Source organism: Ischnura elegans, chromosome 5, assembly GCF_921293095.1.
Source record: "Ischnura elegans chromosome 5, ioIscEleg1.1, whole genome shotgun sequence".
Lineage (NCBI taxonomy): Eukaryota > Metazoa > Arthropoda > Insecta > Odonata > Coenagrionidae > Ischnura > Ischnura elegans.
Genome location: NC_060250.1, coordinates 15,866,742 through 15,888,175, shown reverse-complemented (window position 1 = coordinate 15,888,175; position 21,434 = coordinate 15,866,742). Strand labels below are relative to the sequence as shown.

At 39.8% G+C, this 21,434-nt stretch overlaps 1 protein-coding gene across 4 annotated transcripts in view; it reads left to right on the top strand.

The window, feature by feature from the left end:
• LOC124158528 (clustered mitochondria protein homolog) overlaps positions 1-21,434 on the top strand; it is a 178,687-nt gene that overhangs the window by 104,118 nt on the left and 53,135 nt on the right. Inside the window, exon 1 of one of the 4 annotated variants that reach the window (XM_046533664.1) lies at positions 4,798-4,821. The exons of the other annotated variants lie outside the window; for them this stretch is intronic. The gene's annotated coding sequence lies outside the window, so the exon portion shown is untranslated. Of the gene's footprint in view, positions 1-4,797; positions 4,822-21,434 lie in introns of those variants that run through there. 4 annotated transcript variants of the gene reach the window in all.

Here is a 21,434-nt window from a genome sequence, read left to right as displayed (position 1 = left end):
GATCTTCTTTTCCCGGGTGTTTTTTCCCTGTATCCGTCTTCGATTGGTCCACTATTGTTTGGGGGAAGAAGCGGTGTTTGATCCCTAGGACTTACTGCGTGTCAACGGGCGAGGTAACGCGTCGTACGAAAGTAAATTCAGTGAAAATTTCTTATTTAACTAATGTTTTCCCATGATAATTAAATCCTGAAGCATAAGCGAAACGGCCTTTCATGTGTGAAAATGCAAAATTGCTCAATTCGCCTTAAAGTTCCAAGTCGCTGTATGCACACACATTTACCCTCATTTAAGGGAATTCCTGCAAACCGAGGCATTAGTCTTGGCAATTTTAAACTTTGCGGCCATTGGAACAGCTTTGTGTTTTAGCTGGCATGATTTTTATTATAATAATCATTTTTACCTTGTAATTCGAGTCAAAACGTGAATGACTTAAAAAGGAGGAAGAAATATCCAACTAAAATTGAAAAGGTGTTTTAAACCTCTTGCAGAAAGCTGTTATCCACTTCATGAATTTTCTATTTGTTATTATTCATAGTGGTACAAGGAAAGAAGTCCTAGGTCTTGTGTGTCGAGTCCCTCTGTATCTTTATTTATTCACCTTAACTCCGTCTGCCTTTTGCAGTGTCTTTGCCTCCCATTCTCTCTCCCGCCCGTCTATCGACTTCTTCCTGGACCCTCCACGCTTACTCCGCCGTGGATTCGGCGACCCCCGTTGCAACTTGCGTCCCCATCACGTGGTATCCCGATTCGCTCGATACTAACGGAAGGAAAGTTTCATCTCAATCGATGAAAGTGAAAGAAGACAGGCGATGCTATGCCTTGATCCTCTAGTCTGTTAGTTCTGTTTAAGGGCCATTTAAAAGGAATACCATTACCTTTATATTCTTTTCAAAATACCGGATGCTCTTCGACTCTGAAGCATGTTTACATTACAATTCTCTTAAGTAGGTATGGTGAAATAATTCTGAAATATTAACGAAATTGGTGCAGCCTCATGAAAGACTATTTTTTTAAATCTAGCGGGACCAAACCCGCCACGATTCGAGTATAATATTCCCAAGTTCGGTTGAAAGGAGGCAGTTGAGAAGATAAGTCGCTTCGATTTGCTTCATTAATTTCTCACTTTTGAAGAACTAATTATCCATTGGCTTGTGCCATTTTATTTTGTTTTGATTAATTGTGCAGCACATATCGGCGGTGATATCGCAACATTAATTACCGTAACCTAGATAATTAATTCATTAATGAGTCTATGGAGTAGCGTGGGGACCTAGTTCGTAAAGCGATCGCTTTCCTGACGATGAGGTCCCGTGATTAAATCCCGGCTGAAGTATTTGTACACGATGCAAGAAAAAAAGCCTCGAATTGCCCGTGAAAAAGAATTGGGTCGTGCATTCATTTTCAGATCTTAAATCGCAATTCATAGAATGAATTTGGTAGGCAGGATCGTGGTGGTCGAGTGGTTATATAGCATGTCTGCCAGTAGAGGGGTCTCGGGTTCATATCCTGGGTGAAGCCTTCGGACACACCCGAACAAATTCGTTGGTAAACCAAACGCGATGTTGCCCAGGGAAATTATCGTCCCCCGCCCCCCTCCGACCCTGAATATTTGAACTGTACACGCCTTAGGCTTAGTTCGGGGCGAGCTCTGCCCCCACCAATATGAACCCACTTTCAGTTTGGGTTTATTTACTGATTGAGTGTGGTATAGGACAGGGAAAGATAATTTACTGTGAAAATATTTATATTTCCCCATTCAGCAATTCTCGAGTAAGTTTATAGCTAGAAATCGCTGAAGTTTCCTGCCACTCCTCGTGAGTTAGCGCCGTCATTAGATTTTTGGTTAATTTATTCGAATAATTATTAATGGGAAAAACGTTTCACTCGTATAGCTCGAGAATTTGGCGACTGACAGTTAAATGGAAAAATGTATTAATCTCTGTTCGAACTATCACAAACAAAATAAAATTGGTGTACTTCCAATTGGCTACCCTAACCAGAATTTTCGTTATCCATTCCGCCAGTGGCGAGTCGCCTTCCTTAGCCAACATTGCCTCCGTTTGAAGCACTCGAGTTAGTGAGCGGAACTGATTAAGTTAGCTGTCTGTTTACTGTGTGTTTTTCGTCCTTAAAAATATAAATATTCAATTATGTAAAAATCGACTTGCTACTTCAACTGTTACAATCATGAAAGTTACAGAAGAGGATCCTCAAGTCGGCCTGTACATGTGTTGTCAACCACCGCGCATTTAAATGGGTTTACCAAAGTCGCCACTCGCGTCGCTGACGAACAAATCGATCTGAGATTCACGGGTAAATAAGGTATAATCAGCGGTATTAACCGAAATTTATATACATGGTGATATGACCTATCAAGTGCATAAAAGTTCAATGCTATTCCTCTCAATTGCTAACATTATACTGCAAAATATTGGAAAATAGTGGATCGTAATTCACTAATCATCGGGCCGAGGATAATTTTGAAAACCGATTTAAATGCGACCGAAGTGGAAACAGGAATTACTCCTGTATGAGATGGAATTTAGCCTCCTCTATGCATTCCCCTCGATTACAATACTGCGCATAGAATAATATGGAATTAAATACTTCCTTAATTCACTCCTGAAGCCCCTAATTTTATTTCGAGTTAGGTTCGGTGCGATGCGTAATGGATCAGGGGGGACACCCTCAGACCTCAAGCTCAATAAAAATAGCGTGTCGATGATTGTCTTGAAATTTTCGCTGTCGATAAGGCGCTATTAGTCGTAGATTTTCATGAACTTTTACCATATTATCGTGGAGTTAATCACATACTGTAGTAAGCCATTCATATTTCCCCTGATGCTTATTATGCCATGATAAGCTTTCCTCCTCCTGGTAAAATTAAATGGCTCCTGAAAAGTCTGCTACTTTTTTTTACTATTGCACGTCTTCATTAGTATGCTGTACCTTGATATTGACTTAGATACTTTTTTCAAAACCATGGTGGTAAAGTATTAGCCTGGCTATCATAGTCAGTTTACTCGTTCTTAATTTCGATCTTGACAAAGATGTTTCGTGTGGCTAGTTCGTTATATAGCGTGTCGCGTCAAGCTGTTGTCCAGAGAGCGGCGATCGCCCCTCCGATTGAGAACGAGAGGTTATTGGTTTTTGTGTTGCGTAATTCCTTTTCATCCGAACATCCGTTGAAGGAAGACCGTTACAAAAATGTATGTTTTTCCGCTGTTGCCAAGTTTACCTCGTCTCTACGCCGAAGTGACACAGTCCCACCCTGTTCTTCCGAAAAAGTTTTCGATTTGCATAAAAGTGCTTTGCATGTTCACAATCGGTGGTCACCGTCACTGCTGCGGCGATGTTGAAACGCCCCAAAACCCAGTTTTTTACGGCTCGGAGGTCCCTGACTCTCTGTCCAATTTCAGCCGTTCTTATAAGCGGTATTTCCGTAGTTTTAGATCCTTTATGTCGGTCGTAACAATTTATTCTATCTGTACCTCATTAATTTTAAGAATCTCCTTTATTCCGCATTCAAGCCCCCATATTTAATTTATCATAGCGTTTATTGCGTGACACAATTTGAAATTTTACTTGAAATTCCATTTGTATTTCATGATGTCATCCAATTTCAATTACGTATCATCCGTCTATCATGCATACTTTTACTTAAGAATCGATGTTTCTTTAATATATTTCTCTTCTTCTCTTTTAATTTTTTATGTTGACGAAAATCTAAACTATTGGCCGATTAGACAACTTTCTATTTTAAATATTTTAGCGAAATTCTCAATAAATAGCGAAATAGAAATGGTTAGGAGTGATATTGAAAAATATTTTATTAACATCGAAAGAAATGACTGCAATTTTGTAATTTTACTCGTGGGAAAGGAGATTCTGCCTCTTTGGTGATATTTTGTCGACCGTCTAGTAATCCATTAAATCGGCTCTGGATCAGGATAACTGATTGCTATTCTGCTTATGCACGTACTGCTTTTTAACACTTTGAGTGCCGGCTGCTAAATTTAAAGCCCTACTGAGAAATCCAGCCATTTTTACTATTTTCGTAATTTTTTTTAAAACATTAGCATCAAAAATATATTTATATCGATTGCATTTCAATAAAAATGGACTTTGCTCTTCTTTATGAATGAGTTGAATAACATTTATTGCTAATTTTTAAATATATAATTTAACAATGAAAACCTACTGTTTTTGAAAAATAAAAAAGTTGCAACATATGATGTACCGCCATAACATGCATAATATTTTTTTTAATACGCTCAATTTGAACTATTTAAAGCATGGAAATCATAATAATTGCATGTTCCAAGCGAAGAATTGAAAATCCTGGATGAGAAAAAGGGTCAATGCACCCTCAACGAAGAATTTTCACACTAAGTGGCCTAAGATGAGGATGCCGGTAGCTGCGGAGGACTTTTCGTCCTCAAGACATAAAGTGGACTCTTTTTCCATCGAGCAGTTGATTTTTGAAAAAACAGAACCACTAAGCAGTAAACTGGAAAAGTACCACGGGCGAAATATTACGGCTTCACGCATACAAAGCCAATTAAATGGAAAGACGAAATATTACGTCCATGGCAATCCTCAGAAGGATTAGCAGGACGTAATATTACGTCCATGGCACGCAAAGTGTTAACATTAAGTATATATTAAGTGTGTAAAATTGTGTGTGTGGTTTTTATGACTCTTTTCACGTGTTTATATGGCCTTTCTTCTTTCTCATTTCAGGTGAGGAAAAACACTCCCATCACCCGTCTGGTTAGGGTTCAATTTTAATCGTGAAGTGGATAAGACTATGAATAGCTGGTAAGTGGTTTCAAATCGATCCCGTCGACCCTTGGGGTGTAGTGGTGTTTCGCCCGAACCAGGGATTTTATTACCATCCTGCTGGAAGTTAGTCTCCATGGTATTCGCAGCTACCTGGAGGTGGTTCTTGCTATTTAGTGGAGTAAATCTATGGAGACCGTATAAGTACATGAAGAATCATGTGAATTAGTTGTCTTTGATATTTAAATGTGCTGATAGCCATGTTGACCCGCCATGAGTAGGTAAAATTGTAATTTTGCAGTCAATTTATGAGCATAAAATCCTTTTTTTATGTCTCTATTCAGGCTAAAAAATGTGACTCATCGTCGTTTCAAGTACAACTCAATAAATTTATTAATTCGATAATTGGTGAAAATTTTAAACTATTCATCATACAAGGAATACCCTCAGTTAATGTTAGTATAAGTCGGAGAATAATAGCCTGGGAAGATGATACAATTATTAATGTGAGTCACCGGTTGGTCACCCAGCTCCAAAGCGATACTCTAGTTAACCCACGCGGCGGTGAACATGTTAAGGGGAATCTTTTCTTTTGACTGGGTGATTTACTTTTTGTTTATGACTACAACTGTTCGAAAGAGAGTATATATTCTCAAGTCGAAGCGCCCCTTCAATAATTCTTTCGTATGGAGGGATTCCTGTGGATTTATTCGACCGGCTATATATACGCGCAGCTCTTTGTGTGAACGTCGACATCCCGTGGGAATTCATTTTCTTCTGTGCTGTGAGTTCACGGCCGAAGGGGGGCGTGACCCCCCCCCAACCCTTGGCGTGACTCCCCCCCACCCTTTCCCCATCCCCCTTCCTCATATCCACTTCCGCCTCCCCTGTCTGACCTCCACCCCCTTGCACGTGGATCGATTCATAGACTTTCGTTGCCCCGTCTCCACACCACCCTCCGACCATTCCTTCATCCCTCCACACAAAATCACCTTTGTTCTTGGGCACTTTATTCAAATGTCCGTTTAATAAACTTTGATGGGGAAGATCACTTTTCTGAAGTAATGATGAGCGCATTTAAATAGTTACGCAGTCTATAGACTTAGTAAACTATATTTTATAATGCTCAGTCAGTTTGCTAGTTGTACCTTATTTGCCCAGTTTTGCTACGTCAAATTTGAAGATGCTTCATTTAAATTTAAAAGCGTGAATTTTCAGCTATATCAAAAATAGAGTGAACTACTTGTATTTTATTTTGCAAAATTAAATAGTTTATGCAATGCTGCATTGAATTATATTATTGAGTGGAAAATTGTTATACTTTTAAAAGATTAACATTCATGTTTTATTTTTCCTGAAATAAAATTGGACTTGAAAGGATTGAACACTTCAGATTTTTTCCGACTCTTAATACTTTTTTAATTACGTAGAATTTTAATGGAATTGTAGAGTACATATTTTAAAAAGTTGTTAAAATTTAGGATTAACATTTTTTCCTATGTTTTGTAATAGTAACTGATATTTCCTGCCTTGCTTTGATATTTATTAACCTGATTAGTTTACCTGATATAGGTTTGGCTTAACACAATTAGGCCTGAATAAGTTTTTTCGATAATGGTGGTCATTTTTTCCAATCTGTCGAAGAATATATGGAAACATGCCTAAGTACCTATATGGTGAATCGAAATAGAATGTCAAGTACTTGCCATTGTGCCTTTGCCTCTTAAGATACCATTATATACCTCTTCATTTAGGGTTTTCCTCGTTTGGATATCTTATCTGAGAACCGGCGTTGTTCCCTACTGTCATTCGGAAAAAAGTAAGTGCCGGATATCCTTATTGCTGTTTAAGGTCGCGGTTAACCGCCCATCAGAGCTCTCCCTATGTTTATTCAATGAGAGCGTAAAAGCTAACGTTTCACCGTCTCAGGTAACTGTCTCGTTAATTCCAGTTTAACTAATTTCGTTTCCCTATTTCTTATAGTATCGCCTGTCCAATTTTAAGCCCTTTTTCTTGAATCAACGTCCTCGATAATACTCTTTGCTTGGTGGATACAGATTCATTTTCTGTAGAGTCGTAAGCAGCCATTGTATTATTCTCTTCTCACGACATTTTTTCGCTAGTTTTCTTTCCACGGAAACGGTTTTATCAAGATAAACTGTGAGGCAATGTGGAAATCGGTGGTAGTTGAACGAGAAGTGACCAAAAAAATGAATGTCTGTTGTATGAGACTTATCGACCAGAATATGGTCCCAGTGGCGGAGAGGTAAAGTCCGTGCTTGATAAATCTTGGGATGGCGGCTTCTGGTCTCCCCTTGGTGGTTATATCACCACTCAAGCCATGAATGCATAATATAATGGTGTTATACTAATCCGAAAACTTTTAATTCGATCAGCTCCGAGACAAAATGTTTTCAAAGAAATTTATCCTTTCGTTATTAGCAGTGCAGTTCTTTACTTTAATTTTTTTTTATTTTTAGACCGCAAACACGCTACAATAATTCCTTAATGTACAAATTTTAAAATATTGTTGACTATATAAACTATAAACTACGTACAATTTTCAATGATGTATTTAAAATCAGTTACAGTAATGGTTTGTGATGACTGCCGAACGTACCAGGTGCGCCGATGAGTCGGCAGTGTGGTGCGTCGAAAAGGGGTACGGCGAGTACAGTCTTAACCAGTTACGCGGTAGTATGCCCTCCGTACGCTTGTGATTCGTTCTTCCGTTTCAAACAGATTTTTTTAACAATTATTTCGACTAATTCGAACAGGGTCCGGTGCCAGTTAGTTCGGATTTGAGGGACTCCACTGCATTATCTTTGCCATCCCCTGTAAAACCTGGAGGCAGGCTGCGCCGAAAAGGATCCCATGTACGCATGCGGACTAAATCTTCTGAAAATCTTAGAAAATAATGGTATATAATGGGCGAATATAGTTGCGAAGAGTAATCATTTTTTATTTACCCTATTCCCTGTAAACGCACCGTATTTGATCAGCACAGACCCTTAAAATAGTTATCACTAAGTGGTTGGCAGTACAAGGATCACTGTCAAAACTGTGTTGACTCACTCTCAACGTATTCTTTTAAGTGTGTCTACGCGTGGAAATTAGCTCTTCTCTAAAATGATTGAAACTTAAACCGCTGATCCCTGGGAGCCCTATTAAATACCGGTCCATATTGCATAGAAGAATAGATAAGCAGAATTTATGATTTATCGCGCAATATTGGAATACTCGAAAGAATTCTATTATACATGTATGCCATTTTTAAAATATAAATTGGCTAACCACTATCTCAGGGCGGTGGTAATAATCAAAAGAAAACATTTTTTGATACAATTATTCGGCAAGGTTCTTCGATTTTACTTAGGATCGTTTTTAATATGTTTCGTTCTATGCATTCCTAAAAAGATCTGTGGGTGCTTATTTGATCTATCATGCTCCTTAAAACTTAATGTTGAAACTGAATGAAATACTGGTGAAACTAACTCAGTGAAGTACCAGAAGTCTATACAGATTTCCCACCGGGAAAATATTGACATGGCTGTTGACGTTTCGGAAACCGAATCGATTCGTATCTTCTGGGCCTAATCGTTACAAATTTGATAATCTAATTAATCAAATTTGTGTCATCATCTTGTGGTGTTCTGCCCGTCGGCAGGTCCCCCGCGCCAATGCTGTCTCCATTCCCTCCTGTCTCCGGCCATCTCCTTGAAGTCTCCATATCTTCCAATTTTTACGTTGTCGATAAAATTCAGCCTTCTCCTTCCCCTTGCTCTGATCCCTTCCACCGTTCCCTCCAAAGCTACTTTCAAAATTCCATTCCCTCACATCAAATGTCCCAGCCAGTTAAAATTCGTGTAACTATAAAAAATATGATGAAGATATTAATAATAATGTTACATAGAAACTAATAACTAAAATGAACAACTACATTAAAGTTATTCCACATCAGAATTCTCGATTTGGTTTTTAAATACATTGTTAAATTTTTTATTGGATACTTATTGCCATGAAAATTAATTTTTAATACTTGAACCTTTCAGTATTATTTTGCCTCTGGTCTCTTTATTTTATGAATCTTGAAAATGGAAAATAAATTTCCGAAACTCGTAAAATGTTTTCTATTAATGGCCTAAACCTCGAGAGTTCATGCTTAAAAATATTCGAGTGTGTTTAGGCAAATTTTCCGTAAGATTGGCCCACCAGTTCATTTCGTCCATGCCTCGTCCTTGAGCGATTGTTTGCCCCGCTTAGCACTGATTGCTGCCCCGGGCGGAGAACACAGGGGAAAAAGGCGCGGTTAGTTGCGGGACAGGACCGATCAAGGTCGCATCTCTGAGAGACAGGTCACGGAATCGAATGAAATACAATGATGATGATGATGATGATAATTTTTATTCAATCTATAAAGAAAGCACCTTTTTCTGGTCGTACAATTTCATCATATTTTAAAAGGGGAGTACGGACACACCAATCCTGGATATCCTGTGTTGGGGTTCCAATTTCTTTCACCCATTGATTAATTTTTTTTTTTCAACATATTGTGCTCAAAAAACTAAGGGTTAAACGTACCCAACGGCAGTGACCAGTATCAGGACACACCTACGGTGATCACGCAATAGCCTTTTACTTATTCTTCACCTCATCACTCTCCTTAGACAGGAGTCATTTTATTAATTTGCGGATAAACACAGCCCTGTAGTTTTGTTTCCACAGTTCGACTGGAGGCAGCTGAATAACTTTGATACACAATATTGCTTCTGGGCTTCGGTATTTCAATGTCTAAGCCTAATTATGAAATATCTTCTTTTGATCTTAATTTACTTGAAGTTTCTATCGTTATGTTCTTTTCCACGATAAGCTAGTAATGGTAATTTCTGTGGTTACCATGATCGGTAGTTGACTTTTGTATAAAAGTATGGAGATAACCATTAAGAGTTTTTATCATGTATGTGTAGAACTTCCACCAAGTCAACCCAGAAACGATTTTATTCGGTTTTTCTGTTCCCACCACGGATATAAATCACCTTGAGCACCTTGGTTACAGATAAGTACCTTAGTTGTAGTACATACTTTTGTTTTAATAGAGATAGTCGGTGCTCAGAATTCGGCTGTATGAATATCGTTCGGATAAGTTTCTTTTAGTCAATCCGTCTTTCCTGACATGTGCTGCGTGGGAAAGAAAATGTCGAATCGATGGAAGAATTCATGACTCAGAAATCGAACTGCATTGACTATAATACTCTTGGCAGAGGATTGAAGGATCTATCGAATTCACCTCTATGACAGGTGAAATATGCTTCCCCACTCCTGGAGCTGTGGATCGTCAGCTCCGAGAGGTTTTGCCGAAAAAGTAATGGATGCAATTTTTGCGGAAATTTCTACGCATGTCCTTTTCATAGTGCGTTACCGACTTTCGTTAGAATAAAATCTGGGCCGCCCTCGCTAAAAATGATTAATTTTGGATTTTTGAAATTCATATTTTTTATGGAGACTAACGGTGATCATTGTATTCAGATCACAAATATAAATGTATTCATTCAATGGATTCGAGTGCAAATTCTCGTGCTAAGTGTTGATCAAAGGGGAATATTATAAGAGTGCTCTCCATGATGTAGCTCGCAAATAGCGATTGGAATTGTTGTGAGACTCCCTTTACGCTTCGTGTGTGCCTCAAAAATTCATGCTCGGAGTGTGTGGAACAGCGCAAAACTCTTGGTAAATTGGACTGTCGCCCTTTCTCGGATGGCTTCTTCGCATGTCGTCTCATGTGAGTAGCGACTCCTTTATTCCATAAGGGCACTGTAAGCGTTGTTATTGTCAGAAGATGACACAGCAGAATCGAGGCCGTCGCTATTGATCGGACCCCTAACCGGATGATTCTCGGTCGATTCTTCTTCGGAGTGACTTTCGTCCAACCTTCCCCTCGCCTGATTCCATCAACTCCCTCGTCCACCTAATGCCTCGACCCCCGTTTATCTTGATTCGAAATCGACCCGTCCGAAGTTTAGACTGTATGTCTAACTTTGAAGGCCGAGTCAGTGAGGTTCTTGGAAGACCTGCATCTACGTGGCACCTGCCACCCGGCCACTTCTATCTAGTTGTTTTTGCACGGTAGTCCAACCGCCCGATGCGGTGATGAGAGGCGGAAATTTGTTCTGGCTTAGTTGCAGTGGAGGATAATTCGTTAAAGGTGAAGCGGCTTCAAGAGCTTTCCAAACTAATTAGTGTACGCTATACATTCTATGGAAGTCTTATAATTCCAATTTTTAAATGAGCATAATTAACAGTGTTCGGCGATACTTTGTGGAAATGTTTGATCTCCATGGGAATAAAATATGAAAGGTAAACTTCCACGCAATTTTATTTAAATACCGACACGGTTCCGACACGTAGTGTCATTATCAAGGTCGAAACCGGGTCGCTATTTAAATAAAATTGTGTGGATGTTCACCATTCATAGTTTATTCTCATTTAAATGAGCATATTACGATTTTATTCACAAGTTGTATATTATGGTCTCAACACTCGCGACAGTTGATGCTTTCGCGTGATCTACGACTTCTGTGCGACCTTCATTTCTCGCCGCCATTACTTGAAAATTCGATAGTGGCGCGGATTCGTGTCTACCTAGGCTCGCAATATCAATTTCAGGGGTTTGCTAGTTGTTATTGAAGTATTTTATCGATCAAGGTAGGTTTTTATGTAGTATTTAAGAAGTATTCTGGCCGTCTCACCTCCCTTCATAGACTTCCCTCTTGAATTCACTATTATGCCTGCTGCCTTTCATTCTACCTTAAAATCCTGTTCTCATCTAGTATAGTCCCGTAGCTACATCTGATCTCCATTCTTCTTATTCTTTGATCATTATTTGCTAGTCCTTCTTGATAATATGATAAGGTTTTTAATCCCGTCTCAGCCATGTGTGTTGGTGTTCATGTCATCAGATGAATGCACTCTAATGGAGATTACGGATAGTTTCCCCAGATGTCTGTGCACTTTGGAAATTAAATTACTGCCACCAATGCCCCCTACTGCATGTATTCCTTCCTCTCATTTCTTATCAATTTACGATCCAATTCTGTGATGCATTCAGCCTGGCGAAAAAGTTGTGCTTTTTTGAGCAGTAGAGCGTTTATCGTAATACCTGGAGAGCAAAATAGAGTCCTGTTTGGTGACTAAGTATTTGCTGGCCATTGAATTTTGACTCTCTTTGATAGTTCGATGACTGAATCCGAATTCGATGCTATGAAATTCATTTACAACCGTAAATTGCCTAACCTCACAAGCGCCATCCTATTCTATTACGGTGCAGCTTTCGCAATCGCTTTGAGTATCATTGCGGGTAAGTGGGAACTAGTTGACTTGAATACTTACATGAAGCTGTAAAGGCAATAATATTTTAATAGAAATAATTTCACGTCCCGTTAATGAATAATACTTCATTATATAATAATTAATAATAGGCATGTGGCAGTTTTCATTCGTTTTATAATTGTCGGTCAAGAAAAGAACATTTATGAATATTTCAGATTTTTCTGTGTTGAATAGCTTCCTTGCATGCTTGATTCCATGTCTTCTCCTCGAGATTTCCTTTGCTGGAATGAGATTTTCCAATTCGGCTCATAACTTGGTGAATGTCTAAATTCGGCTCATAAGTTGGTGAATGTCTATCTGTTCTCTATTTTAATTTGAATCGGTTTTTATCTCAGCATGTCTAAGTTTCCTCCGCCTTGAATTACGTTTATAAGGGTGAATTTTTTTTGTTTTGGGAGATACACAATAGAATGCCGTTGGGACTGATTACTGAATGAAAAAAAATCCGTTAATGGCCTGTGATTCCAGCAGTACAACTCGTATATGACATTTTTATCTCAGTTTTATGCCTAAGACGTATTTCATATATGCCCTAATTATTATTCTTGTTGAAACATAAGTTAATTCGTATAAAATGCAATGTTTGATGGTCAAAGTATTTCAATTGATGTATTAAAAAGGAAATGTGATCCCGGAAAAAAATTTCTCGGTAAGGCTTACGCAGTTTTCAATTTTAACATTTAATTTTGATAACAATATTGTCTAGAGATGAACTATTGAATTCAATTTGGTGGTTTACTAGAAAATATCCCCTGAAAATGGTGTTTTGGGGGTTTGGCCATCATTACTGATTTCGACTGCTTAAAATCTAGTATATTCTGCGGCATAGAAGCCTCTGGAATCGAAAATGGCCGTGGTTGTCGAGGAACTTTCCGGAAAAAGTCTCTGTTGATAAATTTAATCGTGTAAGATAACTTCGTATGCGAGCGTCGTGTGATATGGTTTTCCCACACTGTGGTTTCACTTTCGCCCATTGTGGCCTGTGGTTGACCGCACCGAGTTGCAATACATATCGTAATTCTGGTTTCACATTAGTTTTCGTCAGCGTCTCATTAAATATTTAAAAACTGACTGCTGTGGACGTCCTCAAATGTGTTTTTCCCCCGTTCTGTGGTTATTTTAGCGAAGTGATAGATAATGCTACGAATTGTCTCATAACAAATGAAAAGAAAACTATGCATTTATCCACCAATTTATTCTCGCGATACAACTTATTTCGACGCAGCGGCGTCATTATCAGGTGCAAGGGTTACAAGCATAAAATTGCGCCCTTATATATCATGAAAATAATGTGAATTCAGTGGGGGGGAGAAGGTAGGTGGAAGGGGTGGCTGGGCAAATCTCAACGAGGTGATTGGCGTTGTGAGCGGATGGTGAGAGTTGAAGAGGGGCGGGGTGTGGAACAACTAGTTGTACCGCGAGAATAATTTGGTGGATAAGTACATATTTTTTTAATTTTATTTGTTAGAATGAACTCCCACAAAGTTGAGCCTGATACTATAGAGATCATAAATATTATCATTGTTGACTGGGGCTCATATCTAATGTGATTTTTGTCGACCTGAGGTAAGGGGTACTTGTTCTTAAGCCTCCTCTATTTTACATTTGAGTAGCCTGGACGACTTTTTAAAAAGTATATTCATTAAAGATAGCATGATCGGTTGGTTTTAATTGTGACCCATGATCTACGCCAGGGGTCTCCAAAATACGGCCCGCGGGCCGGATCCGGCCCGCTTAGGGCTTTCATCCGTCCCGCGCACTCGTTTCAAGTAGCGCGCGATTCTCGCTCGTTTAACTCTGCTAGGAGCATTGCAGCGCTGTACTGCACACCAAAGTCGCCTTCAACTGTTCGTAAATAAGAAATACGCCACCGAATTCTTCAGTAGACGTTGGTATCGAATACTTAAGTCATCGGCAAATTTGCTATCCGGCCCGCGGGGCGATTCGGAACTTGGAATGTGGCCCTCGTGGCCTAGTAAATTGGAGACCCCTAATCTACGCATACGTTAAACTAAGCGTTCTATTTTATTAACACATTGCAATTATGATTTACTATCATGTTCGACATGCATAACTCGTGCGTAAATTTTAGTGGCGTTTTTGTATCGTCTTAAACGCACTTGAAGGTCCGTTTTGTATCAAAGTCATACTTCTCATTTAAGGAAGAGAAGAGGTGACTTCGAAGTCATTCTCGAGAACACTTCATTAGCCCCGGAGTGCAAGTTTTCTCTTCTTTGGAATATGCTTTGTATGCATGCATGACAGAGAAGACAACCTATTAAGAATTAGTCTTTCGGCAGAACAAGGTGCAATTTCCTTCAAAAATAGCTTTGAAATCGACACCGGTTTCTTCATGCTACTTCATCATCGCTATGGTGTTGGGATTCATCACCATGACTATGATGTAGTGACATTGGAACCCGCGTTGAATCAAGACGTATATTTTGTGGAATATTGCACGTCGTTCATCGAATATGCTGAATTCCACTCCATCGTGCTGTAATCTTAGGGTTTTATAATCAATCTTATGTTAGCGCTGCTAAGGACAGTGGCGCAGCGAGGGGGGGTTTTGGTGGATAAAACTCCCTCCCCCAGAGCTCAGAGAAATTTTAGGTTAAATCCATTTTACTTAATTGGATTGATATTAATTATAGAATAGTGTAAGGAGTTTAATAAAATATCCCCCAGAAAGCCATAAAACTCACCATTTTGAACCATTAATCTTAAAATTCCGCAATTAATTAATATCGCACCTACCGCTTATCCTTGTGGGTATTCCATACCCCCACACACCCCGGTATTACTTGCACCTAACCCCCCAGCCTTAATTCCTAGCTGCGCCCCTGGCTAAGGAATATCTTATTTAGCCCGCATATTTTCAATACCATTGGATTTCAAATTTCCTCGACCATCACGGGCATGATATTATCAGTCAAAGTCCATCTGCCAATCCTCAAGAATTCTAGAGTACATCATTTGTCCGAATCAATTATTCATTCACGTTCTCGCTGTGACCACTCGCTACGACATTAAGAGTGATTCTTTTGTTGACCGAGTCATAGCTGTTTCTTCCTTGATAGCGCTACGCTGCTGGTTCGGCAGATGTTTTCTCCGCGCACGAAAGCTCCCAGTCCGCGTCATTCCTCGTTGATACTTTCCCTCGAACTTTAAGAACTATGTTCACCATGACTCGGCACTTTTATTCGTGTCAGTGTCTCGACTTTGGTGACCAGATTCAAATTTTGTCCTCTGGAATTAGCTTTGGTAATTTTCTTCGTCCACGAATATTGTTCGTCGCGTTTCAGTCTTATATATGCATATCCCTAACTGATGTAGTTTTTTGTTTACGGCATGAGCTTGAAATTTATAATTTTTTAAATTGTCATTAATAATTCAAAACTCGCATTCCTCTGGAATGCGGCAGATGACCTGTTGCGTGTGGGGTAGTCCAGCTGTGTTCTATTTCAAAAAAAGTGATAGCAACGTAGCATGCTTCTCAATTTTTTTATTTTACTGGCCTATGATTGATTGTAACTTCCATATTCTCAAATTTCTAAAAATAAATGACAAAGTAGGTCAAAACCTCATATAAGGATTGTATTTTATTTCTTTTGAATTGTTAATTTTACAAAGTTATTCTAATGGCATGTAAGGGATATGCATTTTATACTCATAGAGACTGTGTGCAATAGCGAATCGTGTCTAATCTTCCGTGATAAAACAACGTGGAAGAGAACCTGAAAGACTAGCAAACGGTGTTCCCCTAATAGTTCTTCGAATCTTAATTAGGAGAAAATCCAAGCTTCGTCTCTGCTGTTTTTATATAATTGAGCGTTTCACATTTAGTTGATAGTATGGGATCTTAATGTGATTCGTTTACCATGTTATTCTCCGAAAGCCGCACAATTCGTTGCTGCCTATTTATAAAAATTGCGCTCTCCAGCGTTTCATGATTTATTTCAATGCAATGACATGCGCTGCATTACTGGAGGAAATAGCAGTAAATAATAATAGTTATAAAAAATGTTTTCATTGTTTTCCGCTAATGACGCTGCTATTTTAACTTGGTTCTCTGCTAAATGTTCGGCAATTGTTTCCCTGCGTGGCTTAAAACTTTCATAGAAATTTTCTGTAGCCCTCTTCTACGTATAGAAGTTCTAAACCTTAGGATAATTGCAATCCTAATGCTGCTAATTGTAACTTGATAACTTTTGTTCTGTTCTGAATTCTTGCATTGTAAAAAGTAGTCACCTGCTTAACTTTAACTTATCCTACGTTTTAGGTGTGGCAACAATGTTCTCTGTTAACTAAATGTGGAACTCGCTATAGCTGTATCGAAAACGCGCATGGTTCCCTTTTGTCTTCCTCGTATTTTCGGTGGCGCGCTTCCCCTGCCCAACCCCCCCCCCCCTTCCCCTCCACCCAACCGCCGATTCCTCGTGACCTCTAATCTTTCCTCCCTTTCATTCTCGCCATTCTCCCTTCGTCCCCATTTAGCATTCTCCACCCTCTCGCCTATTCTCGTCCTCCTCTACTTCTCCCCTCCCTTCTCCCCCTCACCCCACCTCCTCCCAAGCGTCATCCATTTCCCCACCCCCCATTTCCATTCTTTTTCCACCTCTTTTTACAATCCCTACCCATTCACCTCCTCTCGCCTGCCCTCGTGGACCATACCGGCGTTATCGGCCGCTACCCTCCCCTCGTGGCTTCCAATACTCCCCTACCACCCGCCATGGCGTGCCCCCTTCTACTTATCTGTTAATCTACATCCCCTTCAATGCCACGCTTCTGTTCCTTTCTGAACTGGTTTAAAAATGATGAAAATATCTTTTAATTATTCTACAGAAGGTTTGCATATAGTATGCAAGAGGTATTCTGGCTGTTTCCACTCCGTCGACTTCATTATTCGATTCATAATAAGGCCAACCCCCTTTCATTCTGTCTCAAAATCAATTCCTTCGTCTACCTTCGTTTACCCAACATTCTACCCTGTAACACTGTTGTCAACATCCCCTCCGCGGGAAAAAAACAACGTACTTTTAACGATTCCCACCGTTCCCGAACTATTAATGATTCCGCCAAGCTTACGAAATGGCTGTGATCAATTCGATATCTAGGCTGGACTCTTTAAAAATCGGGGATATTATTCCTAGTGGATAAGTATAATTTCCCCGAGCCATTTTAATATACTTTACATTATGCTAAAAAAAACTGTTTGGAATTGAGTAGGGGTATGGTGCATAAAAGCAGTACAGAATGGTAATAATGGTAAAATAAAGCGAGACACTAGGTGGTACTCGGAAGTGTTGTTGAAGACAGAGCGTTTTAGAGCATCATACGTCAATATCCGTTGGGTTGGCCCTGTCATAAGATTTGGCTGTGAAATGGGAATGCGACCCGGATATTAACGGTTTGGTTATCTGCGTGAATGAAAATCTCACAGTTAATTGGGGAGGTAGAGTTTCTTTTCCATTTAAAGATGGACGTGGTTGTCTCCACACTTTGTAAGTTTGAATCTCACTTCCGACGCTTCTTCGTGATAACGCGTCTACAACTCTCCTAAACTTCTTGAAGTTTCGCAAATACTTATCTATACATCTAAGTACTACCCCGCAAGCCGCCTCATTTAAGCGCGTGGCGGAGGATGTTAGGACGCCAGAAGTCAGCAAAAAAAAAGGAAATACGTGTACTGAGTGCCGCCTGCTTTTATTTAAGTCCTTAATAGTTCGGGGGAAAAACGAATCCCTCTACCATACCTATCTGTTTAGCAAGATATCTGAATTTATCGTTTCTGTCGAACCTTAACATAAAGTTGGATTCTACGATGATGTCCTCCGTGTTGCACTGAAAGGTATCTATTTTGAAATTTTCAAGCAATCTAAGCCTACCACGCAGCCTCCGAGACTCTTATCGGCTCCCAGTTTAATTCATGTAAAAACTGTAAAACGCTTTCTGTTCGCTCGTAGCAGTTTTTTTTTACTTGGCATGGACTGAAAAGAAATTCCACGGATGGAGGAGGAATGGAATGGATGGGAACCATTAATACTGAGAGGGCGCCCCCGTTTTAAATGAATTTCATTGTGGGGGTTCAAACGGGCGGATTCGCCCTTCATTCTATCGAGGAGACATCGCCCGCCCCTCGGCCGTGGTTTGGGCGCGTGCCCGGGATCTTCGCCCGCGCGTCACGACCCTCTCACTACCTGCACTGCATTCTTGGGCGATGGTTTTACGGCCTTTGCAAAGGTAACACGCCTCCGCTAAGGGTGAAGGAAGGTCCTCCAATGCCCTCTCGAGGGACACCCCAACTAGTTGACAAAAGTGAGCGGATGTGTCCGTATGTATTCTGATGGTAGAGTTGGTCAGGTTTCCTTGATTATTATTTTCATAATCTTTTTCATTGAATTTTCTTATGTTTTCGCTGAGTGTTTCATATACAGACTACGGGTTCTCACCAAATTAACTCTTTACTGTTCCGTTGAGTTAAGGAAATTTCTCGTCAAATGGCAAGTTGAAATTATAATGGCCTTTTGAAGTATGATAAATGTATTTGGATTAAGGTTGAGTATTGTAAAATTATTTTGTTGTTATTTTGGGATGATACCGGAAGCAGAGATGGCAATGGTTGCTATAATAACCCGTTCCATATTCTTTTTATTGCCAATTCTCGGTACTTGTTTATTTTTCGAGCTATTGTCTTGTCGATGTTATGTGAGAGTGGTACCGCAATATCAATTGTGGAACAAGTTTTAATTACTGTTATTATAATTATCATTTCCATAGTCATTAATTTTATTATTAATATAATTATTATTATTAATAAGAGGTATTCTGGGTGCTAGGATGTGGTGATTTCTCGGTGAATAGACTGACTAACCTTTTCTCTGGTTCCTAGCCGGCTGAGTGTGTCCATTTTCTGCTACGTGTCGAGATCTAACACGAACCTCTTCATCAGGGAGTGATCATTCAGAAGCTTGAGAAAACTTAATTTAATATTCCGGCTGTCTCCCCTCCCTTCTAGACTTCCCTCATCAATTCACAATAAGGCCTATTCTCTTTGATTCTACCTAAAATGCTATTATCTTTCTCGTTTACCCAAAATTCTGCCCTCTAACACTGTAGTCAGCATTCCTTCCATGCTCAGTACTCCCTCCATCTATACCTTCTATCTATTCCGTATCTCATCTAGAAGTTGCCTCTCCTCACCCTCCATGTCCAGCACTTCGGCGTTCCTCCTCCCCTCCGTCCACTTCATCTTCCCCATTCTTCTCCACGCCTACATCTCAAACGCCTCCAGTCTTCTCTCTGTCCCTCCTTCCCTAGTGTTAACTTTTCCGTACTGTAAAGCGCAACTCTCCAGATCAGACTTATCTCTAGCCTTTTCTGTAAACTATTACCTAACGATACTCTCATAAGCTCCTTCCTGTTCATGATCGCCTCCCTTTCAAACGCATTCCTCTTCCTGATGTCTTTACTGCTGTATCCGTTTTTCTCTAAAGTGTTGCGCAAGTTGTTGAAATGCACTACCCGTTCAAGCATTTGCCCGCCTACTTTTATCTTGGGTCTCACATTACTACCTAGCGATGGTTTACAAAACCATATAACTTTGGTTCTATTGTGAATAATTCTTTTGCCGTACTCCTCACAGCGCTTGTGTAAAGCATATTTAGAGATTTCAGTGTTAATTGTGTAAGCTTGTTCATCCATTTTATGTTTCTGGGAAAGCAGGTAATAACGTTATATTAACTAAATATCCACGCAGCGTTCAGTTCTGAAGTTTTTTGTGACCTTCATAATGACTCCTAGAGCCAAACCTAGGTCGGCAGTAAATAAAAATCGGTGGAAATGAACCAATTAGTTATGTTTTATATACCTTTACAAGTGATGCATTGCTTCTTTCGTTTCACAGTTTTAATATTTTCATTCTTTCTTCCCACGTATTTCTCTTCTCCCCTTCCCGTTCTTCCGCGCATTTCGACGTTATGTTTTCCTTTGTCTCGTTAATTATTTTTTCCCCGAGTGGCGTGTGATGGGCCGTGGATCTCGTTATTTCCACCGAGGGACTGTTTCACTGCGCGCGATGTTATTTTGGTCCCTCCACATCCCCTTCCATCTCTGCCGCTTTCGCCTTCTTCTCTCTCCCAGTTTCTCCAGCCCCACAGCTCCAATCCAGCTCGCACCGGAACCGTAATACCCTACTATTTAGGAAGTTCGACCGTAGCTGCAATTCAAAATAAATACTTCCGTCCCAACTTTCCTCCTAAGTTGTCTCGTAGGAAATACTCAGAACCGTAATATCCTACTATTTAGGAAGTTCGACAGTTGCTGTAATTCAAAATAAATACTTCCTTCGCAGATTTCCTCTAATGTTGTCTCGTAGGAAATACTCTATTCATCCTTCGATTTTGAAAATTAAAATTGTGAGCTCATTGAACGTCTACGAGTGAATAAAAGTACTCGTAACTTGCCAACTTTCAGTTTGAGACTCCCGTGTGGTCACTTTCGCTCACCTAATGATTTTTGCCTTCATTGACCGCGCCAGCAATTTGCAATTAACTCGGTAAATAGTTTGGTGTCGTGCGAATATTATATTTTGTAATTTCTCTTTAATGGTGAGAGAAGAAATACGTAGGAGTGAAAAGATTAGCTGATAGGAGAACTGAGTGGAGAGCTGCGTCAAACCAATCCTAGGATTGTTGACCAGTGATGATGATGATGATGATGATGGTGACCCATTTTATCATTTTTTCTTCTTGAACATCCTAGTTGCTGTTTAAATACCTTCAGCGCGTAGGAAAGGATGGTTATCATAGGCTGTAGATAATGTGATTTAGTGCTATAAATTTTTCAAGTATATTACGTGGCAAGCCCAAAATTTTAAAGTGCATACGATAATAACATACAAGTAAAAGAATATACTTTGAAACCACTTGCGACGCCATCACGCTAACATTTGCATTGCCATTTTACTTTCGCTATCTTCAATCTTTTTTTCCGCGAGACGTCACAGTGATCGTCAGCATTCCTATGAAAAATGTATGTGAACGCTGCGACGATTGGACGAGGAGGAGGTTGAGTTTGAGGTGGAGGGCTGTCTTTGCAAACGGGTCTCATACTTCGCAAACCTTCCCATCTTATTGGTCTGTCTTATACTCACCTTTTCAGTCTCCTCAGGGATCCTTAAAACGATGCATTTGCTTTTTGATTATTTCTCCTCCCTTCCTCCCCTCTCTCCTTCCCCTCCTTGCTTTCACGCATTTCTCTTTCCT